This window comes from Ambystoma mexicanum, chromosome 2p (genome assembly GCF_040938575.1).
Source record: "Ambystoma mexicanum isolate Mex_15411 chromosome 2p, UKY_AmexF1_1, whole genome shotgun sequence".
In the NCBI taxonomy this organism is placed as follows: Eukaryota; Metazoa; Chordata; class Amphibia; order Caudata; family Ambystomatidae; genus Ambystoma; species Ambystoma mexicanum.
The window spans coordinates 637,255,335-637,272,722 of record NC_090923.1 but is presented as its reverse complement, the minus strand read 5'-3'; the positions used below and the strand labels follow the sequence as shown (position 1 = coordinate 637,272,722).

The following is a 17,388-nucleotide window of genomic DNA, read 5'->3' as shown; positions in this document are numbered from 1 at the left end:
CCTCTCGGCTGGCACCACTCTGGACATTCCACATGCGCTGAAGAACACCGCGACCTACAAGGAAGGAAAAGACAGGTTAGCAAAGGCAATACTTCGCAGCGCTGCGCATAGCGCTTACTTACCGCGTCATAGCGCTCTTAATGCACCATCATTTATCAGCGGGGATCAACGAAGCCAGTTTGCCGCGCTGAAGCTCTGCATACCTAAGGGGGAAAAAAGACATTTTAAACAAAGAAAGGCATGCAGGATAGCCACAAAACTAAAGAACAGCAATAAGACCTACCTGAACAATATCAAACGGGCCGGCGTCAGTGAAGTAACTGGACCGCACTCGCCCATGAAAGACAACGCGCCCCTGAAAAGAAGGCAGGACGGAGAGCACACCTAATTCTACCACAAGGTGAGGAGAGGGCGCCAGAGGGACTGAAAGCATATGGGGGTGGAGGGAGGATACTTACCCCAGTCGGTCAGTCTTGAACACAGTCCTCCTGTATTTTCAGGCAGAACCTTCCCCGCAGACCACATCAGGGCAAAGCTGAGAAGCATACTAGGGAGTAACCCAGCTGGGTGGCGTCCTTGTGGATACCAGGTGAGCGTAACAGAACACGAAGCCTACCACAACAAATCCACCTGGGCGCCATGGAGACATCAGAAATGGACCAATCAGCCCAATTACTAGGAGAGCTTCGTGCTGAGGTTCATTCTGCCCGACAAGAGACTAATGCCCTCCGGAGAGACCTAATCGTGACCAAAGAACGCACTGAAGAGATTAGCAGGCACTACTTGCAATCACAGGCAGGACCAATCCAATGATGCAAAACCCTGCCATACCACCCACTCCGGTACAGATCACGTTACCTGGAACAGTGCCCCTGGCACCACCAGAAAGGTTCTCAGGTGACCCACGGAAGTATGCAGCAGTTATCAATCAGTGCCGCTTTCATTTGTTTTGTAGGCCTGGAGCATTTCCAAACGACCAAGCTCGGGTAGCTTTTGTCTTATCATACCCGAGTCGTAGTGCAGCAGATTGGTCAGTGCCTTTGGTAACCCATGATGATCCTCTATTACATGACTTTGGGGGGTTCCAGAGAGAAATGGAAAAACTTTTTGCTCGCCATACCCAGGAACAAGCAGTAGACAATGAACTCTTGTCCCTCCGACAGGGGAATCAGGACTTGTTAACGTACATTGCTACCTTCAACAGAGGTTGCCGAAGCTGGTGGCCAGAAAGCAAAAGAACCAAGTTATTCCATCGAGGCTTATGAGGCGAATTAAAGGACGTCTTAGCCCATGTGGTTGATCCACCCAGAGACTGTGCAGAATTCATAAATCTGGTCGTGCAGCTAGACCACCGGTTGCAGGACCGAAAGGCAGACCAGTCTAAGATGGACCCTCGGACCGTGTATGTTCGACCAAGGGAAAACACACCCCGTGTACCTGAAAATGCTGTAGAACCCATGCAGATTGCAGGGATAAGGCCTCCATTAACAAAACAAGAGCGGGACAAAAGAAGACAACAACAGCCTTGTTTGTATTGTGGGTAACCAGGACATTTCCTGAAGGACTGTCCCGTAAAATCCCCAAGAAAAACAGTCAGGGCCACAGAGAAGGATGAAGCTAAGGAATCGGGAAACTACCAAGCTCGACAAACGTAGAGGTCCGTTTTTATAGTGAGAAGAAAGAGTTGCTAACCTTGCACTTTGCAATACCAGTGATCTTAATTAACCACCAACAGTCGTCAAGAATGCATGCCGTTGAAGCATACATCGATAGCGGAGCAGTTGGAAATTATATTGATCAAGAACTGGCAGCAGAGATAGGGATTTGTTTGTGTTCTAAGCCAACTATGGACAAGGTAACCACAGTGGATGGGACAGAAATCGCTTCCGGACCAGTAACCCAGTGCACAGCCAGGGTAACCTTGCTGTGTCAGGATGGACATCGGGAGTCTATTTCATTCGATCTCATCAAGGCACCTCAGTTCAAGCTAATACTAGCAATGCCATGGTTGGTTGCTCACAACCCTTTGATAGACTGGCGGGCACGAAAATTAACCTTCCCCAGTGACTGCTCCCCTGCCTGCTATTACCAAGAGGAGAAACCTGACGTCTTTATCCCCATGACTCCCGGAGCGACAGTATCAACCCTGGGAGCAACTAATACCTTGCCAAGTGAATACCATGATTTCCAGGATGTTTTCCGAAAGGACCAAGCCGATACATTGCCGCCGCGCAGGCCCTATGACTGTCAGATCGACCTTGTTCCTGGTGCACAAATCCCTTGCGGCAGGATCTACGCTCTCACAGAACCAGAAAACCTTCATTTGAAATCCTATTTAGAGCAGTACCTTGAAAACGCAAATGGATTTATCCGTCCTTCGAAGTCCCCCGCAGCCAGTCCTTTGTTCTTCGTACCGAAAAAGGAAGGAGACTTGAGAACCTGTATTGACTACCGCGCATTGAACCAGATCACCGTGAAGAACCGCTACCCCTTGCCACTTATCCCTGAGATGCTAGACCAAGTTAAAGATGCCCAGATTTATACCAAATTGGGCCTACGAGGAGCGTACCACCTGGTCCGAGTCAGAAAAGGAGATAATGGAAAACCGCCTTCCGTACTAAGTACGGCTTGTTTGAATATCAAGTCATGCCCTTCGGGTTATGCAACGCTCCTGCGGCATTTCAATATTTCATGAATGATGTCTTAAGGGAGTTAATTGATGTGTGCGCCTTAGTGTACATTGACAACATCTTAGTATACTCAGCCTCGGAACAAGATCATGTCAGGCACGTTCGTTCAGTCCTCACCAAGCTCCGTCAACATCGCTTGTTTGCAGAGCTTGAAAAATGCTTTTTTCACGCCACCGAAGTAAAATTTCTTGGTTTTATCCTTACTCCAGGAGGCATCAGAATGGATGTGCACAAGGTAGATGCCATTCTGAAATGGCCTTCACCAACGTCTCTGAAAGGGGTACAAAGCATGCTTGGCTTTGCGAACTTGTACCGCCGGTTCATCACGACTTCTCTCAGGTTGTGCACCCAATCACAGTACTATTACGAAAAAACAATAAAAAGTTTGCTTGGACCAAAGAAGCAGAAGAAGCCTTTCAGGAACTTAAATAAAGGTTTACCTCTGCTGCAATCCTGCGACATCCTCGTCCAGACCTCCCTTATGTCGTTGAAACTGATGCATCCAGTCTCGCAATGGGGGCTGTCCTTTCACAGAGAGACCCGGAAACCGGCAAGCTACATCCTGTGGCCTTCTGGTCGAAAAAGTTCTCACCTCCAGAGATTAATAATGCCATCACGGACAAGGAACTCCTGGCTATCAAATCCGCCTTTAAAGCTTGGAGGCACTACCTTCTGGGGGCCAGACACACCATTACAGTCATCACAGACCACCGAAACCTGCAATATCTCAAAACAGCCAAGACCCAGTCCTCGCGCCAATTACGGTGGGCCCTTTTCTTTGCCGAATATGATAATGTAATCACATTTCGACCAGGAGTCAGAAACGGAAAGGCGGATGCCTTATCTCGCATGGGCATAGATGAAATAGTATATACAACTCCAGACCCAGTACCTATTATACCTGAAGACAAACACTTGGGTATCACGACAGCCTTAACACAAGCAGAATTACGAAAAGAAATCCAACGGACAATGAATCCTGATGCCTACCTCGCATGGCAAACTCAAGGAGAACAATATACCATCAAGGACCACCTACCCTTTTTTAGGGATTGCCTATATGTACCCAAGAAGGAATTACAACAGCATATTATTTCAAACTATCACGATTCACTGATCGAAGGGCATCCTGGGATCACTAAAACCCTAGCTAAGGTGAAAGGGAACTTTTGGTGGCCTACCTGGCGTAAGGACATCATTCAGTATATTCAGTCCTGCGGTGTCTGCGCACAAAATAAATCACAGAAACAAAAACCATCTGGTCTCCTACAACCATTGGACATTCCTCCAGTTCCATGAAACACTCTTTCCCTTGATTTCATCACTGATCTACCTCCAAGCCAAGGGTTCAACACCATCCTTGTAGTTGTGGACTTATTCTCAAAGATGGCCCATTTTATTCCTCGCAAAGGCCTCTCAGACGCAGCCACTTTAGCAAAAGTGTTCCTGGCGGGCGGGGGGCGTGGCTTGGAAGCCATGTGAAAGGACGTGCCTGTACAGGAGCTCCCGCTGATCCGTACATAATCCGACTGATACCGCGCAAGGACCGCTGTGATTTGGCAGAAAGTGGGAAGACTGTGAACATGAAGTCCGGCTGCACGCGAGGACACATTTTTACACGGGTTCGTGGTGCGCACGTGTACTTAAGAGCCGAATGAAGCACTGGTGGCGAGATCACGACTGACGACAAAATGGCCGCCGCCGCTTGACGAGGGGACAAAGGAGCGGTGGATTGGGACCACAGCATACGTGCGCCCTCTCAGCGGAACAAAGGGGACAGCGCGACCTAGCCCATCTGGGGGGAGCGCCGTACAACAGCGGTGCCCGAGGCTGTGGGGCGAGCTGGGACTCTCAACTGAGTCGTGGTGTATGGGCACGGTGCCTCCCTGGCCTGGACCGGAGCGCTGCCAGAAGGACGCTCCTGACTGGAGACATGTCGAACAAACCTCTGAGGGCGAAGAATAAGCAGCCTACGCTCGACGAATACGCCAAGACGTCGCCCGGCCTGGAAGGTGCCAGGAGCAAGGATAAAGCTCAGACCAAAGAGATGGCTGCCGGGGTTGCGAACCAGGAGGTCCTCGCTGCGATCGCGGACCTGAAGGCAACGTGGGAGACCAAGCTCCAACTTGCTGTGGTCGAATTGAAAACTGCTTTGGAACTACAGGTCGGGCGGTGCAGGAGGACGTGAACCTCCTGAGGCAGGATGTACGAGCCCTTGCTGAGCGCACGGAAACTCTGGAAAAGGAGATGGGCCCTACTGTGGTGGACTGCACTGCATATAAGAGCGATATCCATGCCCTGGTGCAGCGGGTGGGTAACTTGGAAAGTAGGGCCGAAGAGGCGGAAGGACGCGCTCGGAGAAATAACATTTGCATCGTGGGCTTGCCGGAGGGGGCTGAAGGCCAGAACCCCACGGAGTATATTGAGAACTTGCTGCTGCAGGAGATCACTGGGGGAGCCCTGTCGCAGGGGTTTGCGGTGGAGAGGGCGCATAGGGCCTTGAACAGAAGACCACCGCCGGGGAACCCACCTAGGCCTGTGATCGCCAAGATCCTTAACTATCGGGATCGGGAAAGGATCCTTGAGCACTTTCGTAAGGGGGGCACCATACAGCGAGGAGAGGCGACCATTACTGCTTACCCCGACTACACCCTGCAAGTGCAGCGTAGTCGCATGAACTTTGGGGCGGTCAAGAGGCGATTGCGGGCAGCGGGGTACAAGTATATGTTGCTCTATCCGGCCAGATTGAAGATATTCTTTAAGACTAAGACACTGTTTTTTGACACTCCGGAGGAGGCCATGGAATGGCTCGATGCACAAAATTGTCCTCAAGAGCCAGATGAGCGGATGGCGGATGGAACGGGAAGAGATAAGTGGCGCTGCGGGCCCGGTTGGGCGATGAATATTGGGACTGGAATATAGTTGGTGGGACTTTGTTATGGTAGTGTATGCGTTAGGACTTCGAAACATGGTCCATGTGTGCGGATACGGAATTGTGGGAGGGGAGCCTCCGGGGACTGTTCTTTGTACCCCAGTTTGAGTTTAGGTTAGTCACGGTGTGTGGGGTGACACCCTGTCGGGTTCTCTACTTGGGTTCCAGAGAGAACCGAACACAGGGATGCCTGAGATCCAGGGATGGAGCTGGGCAGTTGGTTGGGTTAGGGGGGTGGGGAGGGTCAGTTTTTATATGAGCCTGGGAGAGAAACTGGGGATGGGGGCCCTTGCGGTAGGGGGGAGGCGAGTGGACCTGGGAAAGGGATTGGAGCTACTGATGCATCATGGGGGACCTTAGGATACTAACGTGGAACGTTAGAGGGCTTAACAGCTACCTTAAGCGTAACAAGGTCATGCTGTACCTAAAAAAGACAAAAGATAGATATCGCCTTGTTACAGGAGACACATCTGACACGGGATAAACTGGAACTGGTGGGGAGAAAGTGGAGAGGGACTGTAGTTGGATCCACATATTCTGCCTATGCTAGAGGTGTGCTGATTTGGGTTGCACCACATGTCCCGTTTAAGCTACTTGGGGAGGTTGTGGAGTCTGATGGGAGGCTGGTCATGGTAAGGGGGCTTGTGGAAAATAAAGTAGTGTGCGTCATAAATACCTATGCCCCCAACCGTGACACGGCGACATACTTTAGGACACTGACCACTAGACTGGGTGAGGGAATGGGGGGTACTGTGATTTGGGGAGGGGACTTTAATTGTGTACTAGACCCCAAGGAGGACAGGTCAGATGACAGGGTGGACAGGCCCAGCCCGGCGGCTAGGGTACTGCAGGCGCTGCTGGTAGACCTAGGCCTGGCAGACGTGTGGAGGACGAGACACCCTGGCGTGAGGCAATATTCGCATTACTCGGCCCCGCACCAGTTACACACAAGGCTGGATTACTTTTTCGCCACTCCGGACGTTGTCGCGGAGTGTGACCAGATAGACTACAGGGCGAGAGTCCTTTCGGACCACTCGCCCCTGGTCATGCGTTGGCAGCTTTGTCCTCCACGTGCGCGAATTCCAACATGGCGCCTTAGGGCGGAAGCGCTCAGGGATCCAGTCTTCAGAGAGGAAGTGAGGGAGGAGATAGTTGCTTACTTTGAAGCGAACACAGGCAGCGTCAAGTCGGCTGGTACTTTGTGGGAGGCCTTTAAGGTTGTAATGAGGGGGGTTGCCATTGTTAAATCCAAAGGATTAATGGGAGGAGTCCTGGCAGATCTGCGGAGGGCCGAGATTGAGTTGGAGAGAGAGCTGGGGGAGGGGGAGACGGACATGGAGGAGGTCATTAATTTGCAACAGAGGTGCGCAGAACATTGGGACAGGCTTTGTAATCTGAATTACAGGAAGTATATTGAGAGGTTGCATGCCGGGGGAGACAAGACGGGCAGGCTTCTTGCTTGGCTGTATAAGAGCGAGACCCCAAGATCCCCGATCCGATCAGTTATCACTGAAAAGGGAGTGGAGCAGGACACCCAGGAAGGGGTGAATGGAGCATTCGCAGAATATTATCAGACATTATATGAGGATCGAGAGGGGGGAAGCCGGGAAGAGATAGAGGTAGTACTTGAAGACATAGGCCTGCCCAAGATAAGTGACGAAGAGCGAGAGGAGATGGATGCTCCGATCACTCTGGAGGAGCTGCAGGAGATTGTGCGGCAGCTACCCACTTGTAAGGCCCCAGGTGCAGATGGGTTCCCCAGTGAATTTTATAAAGCGTATGGGGAGGAGGTGCTCCCGCCCATGCTGGAGATGTTTAATGAAGCGTTCGAGGTGGGGCGGCTGCCGGAATCACTCAGGGAGGCGATTATAGTACCGCTCCCCAAACCCAATAAACCGGGGCATAATTGTAGCTCCTACCGGCCCCTGTCGATGCTGAACCAGGACAGCAAGATCCTGACAGCGGTCCTGGCGGCCAGAATGCGGAGGGTAATAGGCAAGCTGATCCATCCTGACCAGACGGGCTATGTCCCAAACAGGAATATTACTCACAATCACAGGCGCCTTCACAGGGTGGTGGAATGGGGGGGCAGTGAGGACAGCGAAATGGCAATAGTGGCGCTGGACGCGGTTAAAGCGTTCGACTCCGTCCGATGGCCATGGCTGCTGGCGGCTTTGGGGCAGTTCGGACTGGGACCATGCTACATGAGGTGGGCCAAGTTATTATATAGTGCGCCTCTGGCTAGGGTCCGTACGGGTGCAGTAGTGTCAGATAGATGGCAGTTAGGCAGAGGTACCAGGCAGGGATGTCCTTGGTCCCCAATGTTGTACATACTGGCCCTCGAACCCTTAGCAGTTTACCTCCGGCAGCAGTATGATCCGGTGGGCATAGAGGTGGGAGGAGAGTGCCATCTTATATCCCTGTATGCAGACGATATGCTGTTATACCTGAAACATCCAGAAGAGAATTTGCAGTATATCTTGGAGGTATTGGAGAGGTACGCCTGGTTGTCCGGCATAGCGGTTAACCCTCAGAAATCCGTATTATTCCCGCTGGGCAGTTATGTGGGGATACCGGCGGAGAGGTTGCCGGTGCTGCGGATTCCGTGGGCAACGAGCTCCTTCCGGTACTTGGGCATTGACGTGTATCACACGACCGAGGAAGAACACAAGTATTACACTGAACTAGCTGTGGGAAAGATTGAGAGGTGCATGAGGTTCTGGGAAAGATTGCCTTTAGCTATGATGGGTCGCGGAGCTATGCTTAAAATGGTGGTGCTTCCCAGACTCCTGCATTACTTTAATAACATCCCGTACATGATACCTAGGAAGTTTTTCGCTAGGTTACATAGCGTGTGTAGGAATTTCCTGTGGCACGGCACGCGCAACAGGGTCGCATTATGGAAATTGCAGAACTCTTACGAGAAAGGTGGCATGAAGCTGCCGAACTTTGAGGCCTATTATATTGCGGCGCAACTGCAATATGTGGCCAGGTGGCTTTCAGATGAAGAGACCCCCGAACATAGGCTGCTAGGGAAAGACTGTTCCCCCTTCTATCTGCGGGAGGTGATTTGGGTGACTGGCTCATGGATGAGAGAGCGTCCTAAGATGCTAGCCCTTGGCAGGAATATATGGCGGCGTGCCTGTCGGATGATGGGTGACCCCTTGCCGTGTATGCCGCAGTTCCCTCTGATCGCCCTGGCAAAGGAGGACGGGCAGCTGAGAACTATTATCCGGACGTATTGGGAGTCAGTGGGATTGATCACTATGGGCGACATCTGGCAGGATGGGACCCTGATGGAGTTCGATGAACTGGAGGCAGGGTCGGGACTACACAGGGGTCAATATGTAACATATCATAGGGTGGTCCGGGAGGTCCGGAGCACGTGGCCCGAAACTACTTTGGCCGATGAACCGGATGCCACGCTGGAGACGATGTATGACGCATCAGAGGGTGGACACGAGGTCTCTAGGTTGTACGAGATGTTGATGACAAAGGTTGGGAAGGATTTGGAGCACCTTAGACTGGAGTGGGAAGCGGAGATGGGGGCCCCGATGTCGGATGGGATGTGGGAGCGCGCCCTGGGGTACCACAAAAAGGTATCGAGGAACGCCAGGTTCAAGCAGATACAGCTCTATATTACGCACAGGGCATATATGACCCCCCTTAGAATTTTCAAATTCCTAGGTAGTGGGCGCCAGGCGTGCCCCAAGTGTAACGAAGAGAATGCGGACATGATACACATGTTCTGGGCGTGCCCAGTGATTGCAACTTACTGGGGTGAAGTGGCGCGGAGGCTGGCAGGGAGGGGTATTACACTTAAGGTGGATTCGGCTTGGGCTTGTCTGCTGGGAGGGTATCCCAGGGCGCGTAAGCTTCGACATGTTGAGAAACTTAAAGATCTGGCCTATGTGCTTGTCAAACGAAGGATAGCCATGGAGTGGAAGAAATGTCACAAGCCGCGAGTGGAGGTCTGGTGGCGGGATCTCCAAAAATGGGCGGATGCCGAAACGACAGCGTGGCAAGATGGCAGTATGGCAGGGGATGGGGAAGAAATAGGCTCTCTCACGGCATGGAAGTTGTTGTTAGCTGAGCTGTTTGGTGCGGGATCAGCCTCGGCTGGACTTGAGAGCGATGAGGCCCCACCGCACGGAACGGACACTGAGGGCGGACACTCTACAGGCTCATAGGGGGGAGGGACGGGGATTGCAGTGCCTTACTTTTTGTTTGTTTGGTTTTGTTGTTTGAAGTGTTTTATTTATGTTTTGTTGTAATGTTGTTTGGTTGAGATAAAATAAAAATATATTTAAAAAAAAAAAGTGTTCCTGGAGGGCTTGGTTAAACTACTTGGCTTCCCTTCGGTTCTGGTCTCTGATCGAGGCAGCCATTTTGTTTCAAACTTCTGGAAAAAATGCTGTGCAATGGCGCAGATCGACGTTCGGCTAGCTACCAGTCACCATTCACAAACGGACGGCCAAAAAACGAGAGAACCAATCAGACACTCGAGCAATATTTACGGTGCATGCTGCACCACGAACAAAGGAATTGGAAAGACCTACTATGGATAGCCGAATATGCATATAACAATGCTTTGCATTCAAGCACGGGACAAACGCCCTTCTATACCCTTCATGGCAGACATCCACGTACCTCTGAACTAGACCTTCCAGCCAGCTTGGAAATGCCAGCGGTAAAGACTCTACACACAACCATTACTCAGGCTTTCAAAAGGGCAAAGGAACACCTTATTCATGCCAAAGAAAAACAAAAGAGATGTGCCGACCAACACCGGAAAAGGCCCCTGATTATCAAGTAGGAGACAAAGTTTGGTTAGCCGCTAAATTTTGTACCCATCAAGGGAACCCGGACCTTTCATCACAGATTCTTAGGACCCTATACCATTAAGGCAATTATCAACCTAGCAGCCATGAAACTGGATTTACCACCTATTCTACACATCCACCCGGTATTCCATGTGTCCCTCCTGAAACCAATGCAACCCGGCACACGGATTGGGACACCACCTAAGCCCATACTTGTTGACGGAGAACCAGAATTCGAAGTCAAAGATATCTTGGACTCTAAATACTCTAGGACCAAGCTATATTATCTCGTCGATTGAAAAGGATTTGGACCACAAGATGGATCCTGGGAGCCCAGTGAGAATATCCACGCACCACGTCTAATCAGGAAATTCCATCCGAACTTCCCAACCAAACCTGGGCCAGACAGAAGGAACACCATGGGAGAGGCCTAAGGGGGGAGTGCTGTCACGACCCTCGCCCAAAACCCCCTCTGGCAAACCCATTGGCCAGGTGGAGTCAGGACTCGGGCCTCTAGAGCCTGGCATTCTCTTCAAAAGCCCTCATGGGGCCAGTACTGGCGCCTATTGCGCCAGGTTCATACACCATGAACAACAATGTGCTTGGGAACTACTTTACTGTATTGTCAGCCAACATGGAGGCATCCACATAGCTTGGTTCATAAGACCTATAAGGAAGGAAAACAAAGGTTAGCAAAGGCAATACTTTGCAGCGCATAGCGCTTACTTACTGTGTCATAGCGCTCTTAATGCGCCATCATTTACCAGCGGGGCTCAACCAACACACCCCTATCAGCGATTTGACTGAGAATTATCCCAGGGATGACAACCGCTGAAACTCAACCCCTCGTGACTTTTGAAATGCTGGATACCGGCCCCCGTCCTCACCTACATTGTCAAGAAAAATATGTATCGCACTCCGAAGACTGTGTTGGTTAACTGTTTGTTTGTTTTGTTATTATTTGTTGACTACCCAAGCATATGTATTTGTACAAATGGCAATAAAATACATTTTAAAAAAAAATCAGCGTAGAAGTGGTGAGAAATGCAGAAAGAAGAGATGACGGGAGCGAGAAGGGAGGTGTAAAGAGAGAAAAGAAAAGGGCTGACTACAGAGCCTTGGGGGTGTCACGACCCTCGCCCAAAACCCCCTCTGGCAAACACATTGCCAGGTGGATTCAGGACTCGGGCCTCTAGAGCCTGGCATCCTCTTCAAAAGCCCTCATGGGGCTAGTCCTTTTTGGCGCCAGGCTCATACACCATGAACAACAATGTGCTTGGGAACTACTTTATTGTATTGTCAGTCAACATGGAGGCATCCACATAGCTTGGTTCCTAAGAACCAAGCTAAGCGGTCTAGTGTTTTGGGTGTGGCAGGCCTGGAACTACTTTCCCTGGTACTACTTTACCTGGGCTATATAAACCACACCCTGACTGCAGAACATGCTTCGTGTTACTTTGCAGCTTGCAAAGTGACGCTCACCGTGTCCAGCTATTCCCTCGAACCTCAGAGAAGCAGAACCTGCAAGGAGACAAAAAGGAACATCATTAGCAGCAGCATCTTACCTGCAGTCTTCATCTTTAAACACTTGCAGCTACTGAGAACAGCTTCCTCGAATCTGCACGCCTCCCGGACAGAACGACCTGAAAGAGGAAGATCGAGGCAACATTAAAGAAAGCTGTAGAGACATTTACAAATTACGAACTGCTCAAAAGGCTTACCTGGCTGGTCGCCTCTCGGCTGGCACCACTCCGGACATTCCACTTGCGCTGAAGAACACCGCGACCTACAAGGAAGGAAAACACAGGTTAGCAAAGGCAATACTTCGCAGCGCTGCGCATAGCGCTTACTTACCGCGTCATAGCACTCTTAATGCACCATCATTTACCAGCAGGGCTCAACCAAGCCAGTTTGCCGCGCTGAAGCACCGCATACCTAAGGGGGAAAAACAACATTTTAAACAAAGAACGGCATGCAGGATAGCAACAAAACTAAAGAACAGCAATAAGACCTACCTGAACAATATCAAACGGGCCGGCGTCAGTGAAGTAACTGGACCGCACTCGCCCATAAAAGACAACGCGCCCCTGCAAAGAAGGCAGGATGGAGAGCACGCCTAATTCTACCAAAAGGTGAGGAGAGGGCGCCAGAGGGACTGAAAGCATACGGGGGTGGAGGGAGGATACTTACCCCAGTCAGTCAGTCTTGAACACAGTCCTCCTGTATTTTCAGGCAGAACCTTCCCCGCAGACCACAACAGGGCAAAGCTGAGAAGCATACCAGCGAGTAACCCAGCTGGTTGGCGTCCCTGTGGATACCAGGTCAGCATAACAGGGGGACACCGTAGTCCAAGGGGATGTTGGAAGAGGTGCGGCCGCCCCAGGAGACAGCATAGGAACGATTGGAGAGGTAAGAAGAGAGCCAGGTGAGGACAGAGCCTTTGAAGCCAAAGGAGAAAACAGTACCAAAATTACACCCCAGTCGTGGACTGACCACTTCCTCATTAATTTCTACCTAACATTCAACAAGATGCTCGGAACTGAAAAAATAATGCCACCCTCGGTTCCCACTAGATCCAGAGAAAACATCTCACCTGAGAATATCTTACCCCTGCTCCTCCCTACTATCAATGTCCTGCCAACTGACTCTGACCCAGACACCATGGTCAAAATATACAACGACGCCATAGCCATGGACACTGTTGCCCCATTGAAGAACCGTAAAAGCAAACAACAATCCCACCTCAATACCTGGTTCACCCCCCACCTAAAAGAACTGAGACTGGAAAAAAGGAAGCTTGAAAATGTATGGCGACACACCCCCACAGCTGAAAATAAACTTCAACTCAAACTATGTGCTACTAACTACAAGAAAGCTATCATCCAAGCTAAAAATATATAACGACAGAATCGCCAACGCCTGCTCCAATGCAAAGGAATTATTTGCAATCCTGCGAGAACTTGAATCTCCCATATCACCACCCGATAACGTACCCAAAGACAAGCAATGGTGTACCAATATCCAAAATGCCCTCGCAAAAAAAGTGAAAACATTACAATCTAAAATTACAATAAAAAAAGCCTTGCTCGCTATCAGCGAAACTCCCAGTACGCCCAAGCCCATGCCCAAACCTAGCCTAACACCTTTCAAATTTGCTAAAGTTTCCACTCATGAAACTGAAAAAATCATTGCCTCTCTAAAACTTTCCAATTGCAAAGGTGACCACTGCCCGGCTGAGTTAATTAAGAAGGCCGCCAGAGACCTAGCCCCCTTTGTCACCAAACTCATCAACGCCTCCTTCTCATCTAGCACAGTCCCAAGCAGCTTAAAAGAGTCCTGGGTTCTCCCCCTGCTAAAAAAACAAACATTAGACCCCTCCATCCCCACCAACTATAGGCCCATCACTACTGTCCCTTTCCTCCTGAAGATAATTGACAGAGTGGCCTATCTCCACATCCAAAAATACTTGGAGACTAACCAACTTCTTGGCACTCGTCAATCGGGCTTCAGACCTCAGCACGGCACTGAGACTGCACTTATAGATCTTAAAGCCCAAATCGACGAGCTCAACAAAAAAGGAACACAAACACAGCTATGCTACTCCTCCTTGATCTGTCGGCGGCTTTCGACCTAGTGGACCATGCAGTACTCTGCAAACACCCAGCTTCAGCCGACCACTTCTCAAGTGAAGATATAGCCTGGGTCCAATCCTTTCTTGACAATAGAAGTATGCAAGTCTTTTCCACCTCAGACGCGGCAGACCCTATCCAGACAACATGTGGAGTCCCACAGGGCTCTTGTGTCTCGCCAACGATGTGCAATATCTTTACTAAACAGCTATTCGACAAATTGGACAGACTGGGCGTCACCTACACAAATTATGCAGACACTCAGATCCTCATCCCCCTTTCAGTCAATTTCACTATGGATACAGCTTTATTTAACAAAATGTACACCATCATTCAGGCATGGATGGCAACCCATGGCCTCTGCCTGAACGACGAAAAAACAGAGATCATCGTTAAAAAAAACCTCTGCACGACCAACCAGAACAGCCAACTCTTTCTGCCTCCAAACCCCACGATTCTGACTAAAAAAAACAGGAGGCAACAGATTCCCTGTGCAAGCAGCTCAGTACTGGAACGACCTACCAGTTGAACTAAGAAGGGACCAGTCCTACAACAGCTTCAGGCACCATACCCGTACCTGGCTCCGTCGCAATGACCTTTGAAACCTGAGACCATGTGCATTGTGTTTTGATGCCTTACACACCCATCCACTCTCTCATGTAAAATGTACATAATCTATTTACTGTTTATAATATGTTACCCTCTATTTCTACATGTAAATTTAAAGAATGTATATAATGTAATTACTGTATATAACATATGATACCAATAACCTGTAATCTGTAACCTGTAACCAAGTTCTAAGTATTCTTGTTATTCTGCGCTCCCAGCTACCCAGGGGTTTTCTGGCGCCCTATAAACAAACAAACAAACAAGTACTAAGGAGTAAGGGGTCATCAACGGTATCAAAGTAAGCGGACAGGTCAAGGAGGACGAGGATAGAGGATTGCTTAGCGTGGCGAGCAGTAAGGAGGGAATTGAGCATGGAAGTGAGAGCAGTCTCTGTGGAGTCTTTAGGCCAGAATTCAGATTGAGAGGGAGGAAGGAGAGAGTGAGTGGTTACAAAGGCTGAGAGTTGACAGTAGGCTAGGCGCTCGAGGAGCTTAGATAGGAAGGGGAGAAGCGAGATTGGACGAAAGTTAGAAGTGAGAAAAGGGTTAGCGGAAGGTTTCTTCAGGATGGGAATGATAGTGTTTGAATGCAGAAGGAAAGATGGCGGAGGAGAGGCAGGTGTTGAAGAAAGAAGTTAGGTAGAGGATGAAGAAGGGGTAGATTTTAGGAATAAGGGAGGTGGGAAGGGGATCAGAGGGGGCAGCAGTAGGGTGAGTTTTGGACAGAAGAAGGGAGACACAGGATGGAGTGACAGGAGAGAAGTTGAACATGCAAGCGGAGGTAGGGAAGGAGGAGTGAGGAGGGGCATAGGGGGGAGAGGAGAATATTTTGGCGTAGGGATTGAATTTTGGATGAGAAAAAATTGGCAATGTCAGAGGGAGAGAGAGAGAGGAGTTGGCAGAGGGATCGGGAGTTGGAGGGGAGAGGAGCAGAGAGAGGATTTGAAAGTTTCGACGGGTGTGGGAGGCTTGTGAGTGGAGAAGGTTAGAGTAGTAGGAGCGTTTGGCTGATTTGAGGCAAGAGTCAGAGAGAGTGATATGAAAAATAGGATGATTGGTTAGTCAGAGAAGGGGATTTGATCCATCGTCGTTCAAGGCGACGGAGAAGACCACAAATGGACAGAAGGTGAGGGGATAGCCAGGGTTGGGAAGGTTTGCAAGAAGGTTGGGAGGGATTAAGTGTGTACAGATGATCGAGACTTGTAGAGATAGCGGAAGACAGTAAGGAGAGGGCGTTGTTGGCCGAGAGAGAGGAGAAGTCAGATAGAGGGGGGGGGAGGGAAGAAGAGCAGGAGTTGAAGAAGAGTGAAGGGTTGAAGTTGCAGAGGTCACGAGGAGAGAAGGAGGAAGGGGAGGGGAGGGAGAGGGGGTGGACAAAGAGGGAGGGGGGAGTAAGGGAGAAGAAGAGTAAGGCATGGTCAGAGAGATAGTTGGGTAGAAAGGAAACAGGTGAGGAAGAGTAGGTTAAGGTAAAGATGAGGTCAAGAGTGGAGCCAGAGGAGTGGGTTGGAGGAGTAGTGAGTGGAGAGAGGAGATAGGAGTCAAGAATGGAGAGGAGAGGGGAAGATTGAGAGTGGTTGGAGAGGGGAAGGTTGAAATCACTGAAGACAGAGGGGTGGGGAGGGGGAGATGAGCGAGAGGAGGTGATCCAGGTCCTCATAAATGGAAGAGAGGGGGCCAGGCGGTCTGTACATAATTAAGAAGGAGATAGCATGAGGGTAGGTGAAGGGTTTGAAAAGATATTCGAAGGTAGGGAGAGATAGGGTACGGGTAGAGGAAAGAAATGTAGGGTGGTAGATGAGACCAATGCCGCCGCTGCGACCGGAGGGGCGAGAGACATGAGAGAAGGAGGAAGAGGGGGTGGTTAGAGAAGCAGAGACAGTGGAATTGATGAGGGGGATCCACGTTTCCGTGATGCAAAGGAAATGAAGGTTGAGATGGAAGAACATGTCAAGTGCCGCAGCGGTCTTATTGCAGATGGATCTGGCATTCCAGAGTGCAATGTTAATGATACTGGAGGGTTTGACAGTAGGAGGGTAGAAGAGGTTAGGACGAAATGGAGAGTGTGAGGTGGAGGGGGTAGAAAGGGGAGGTGGTAAGTCGTGGGCGCAGGCATGAGAAGGAGAGAAAGGAAAAGGAGGAGCGGGAGGGACAGACAAAGCACAATACGGGAAGGGAAATGACAACATGCAGGTAGCCTCAGCAGTAGCGCACACAAGCATTGTAGTGTGCACAGCAGGATCCGGATAGGGATGGAGGGGCTGACAGGCCAGAGATGGAAGAGACAGAGAGGAGGGGTAGGTAGCCTCAGCAACAGGGATGGATGAGGTAAAGGAAGGGGAGGGGCAGGTAGCTTTGCAGAACAGCCTCCTCGGTCAGTCCAGGGCACAATGGGAACAGGGAGTGATGAGGACGGAGGCTAATAGGATGGGGTAGATGAGTGCCTGAGGAAGAGGAGTGAGTAGCTTCTGCAGCTGAACATCCTCAGACAGTACAATGAGAGTTAGTTGAAGGCCTGAAAATTAATGTGAACAAATCTGAGATTTTAAAACTATCATCATCATCTGCGGAGATGGTCGACCTGCAGGCACAGACGCGGCTCGGATGGGCTCAAGAAGGAATCACTTTACTGGGGGTGAAGATCACTTTATCTCTCAAAGGTCTATATGTTGCTAATTATCCCCCTCTACTAAGAGACAGAAT

At 50.2% G+C, this 17,388-nt stretch overlaps 1 protein-coding gene across 2 annotated transcripts in view; it reads right to left on the bottom strand.

The window, feature by feature from the left end:
• LOC138566630 (acylamino-acid-releasing enzyme-like) overlaps window positions 1-17,388 on the bottom strand; it is a 1,701,869-nt gene that overhangs the window by 541,450 nt on the left and 1,143,031 nt on the right. The gene's annotated exons all lie outside the window — the stretch shown is intronic.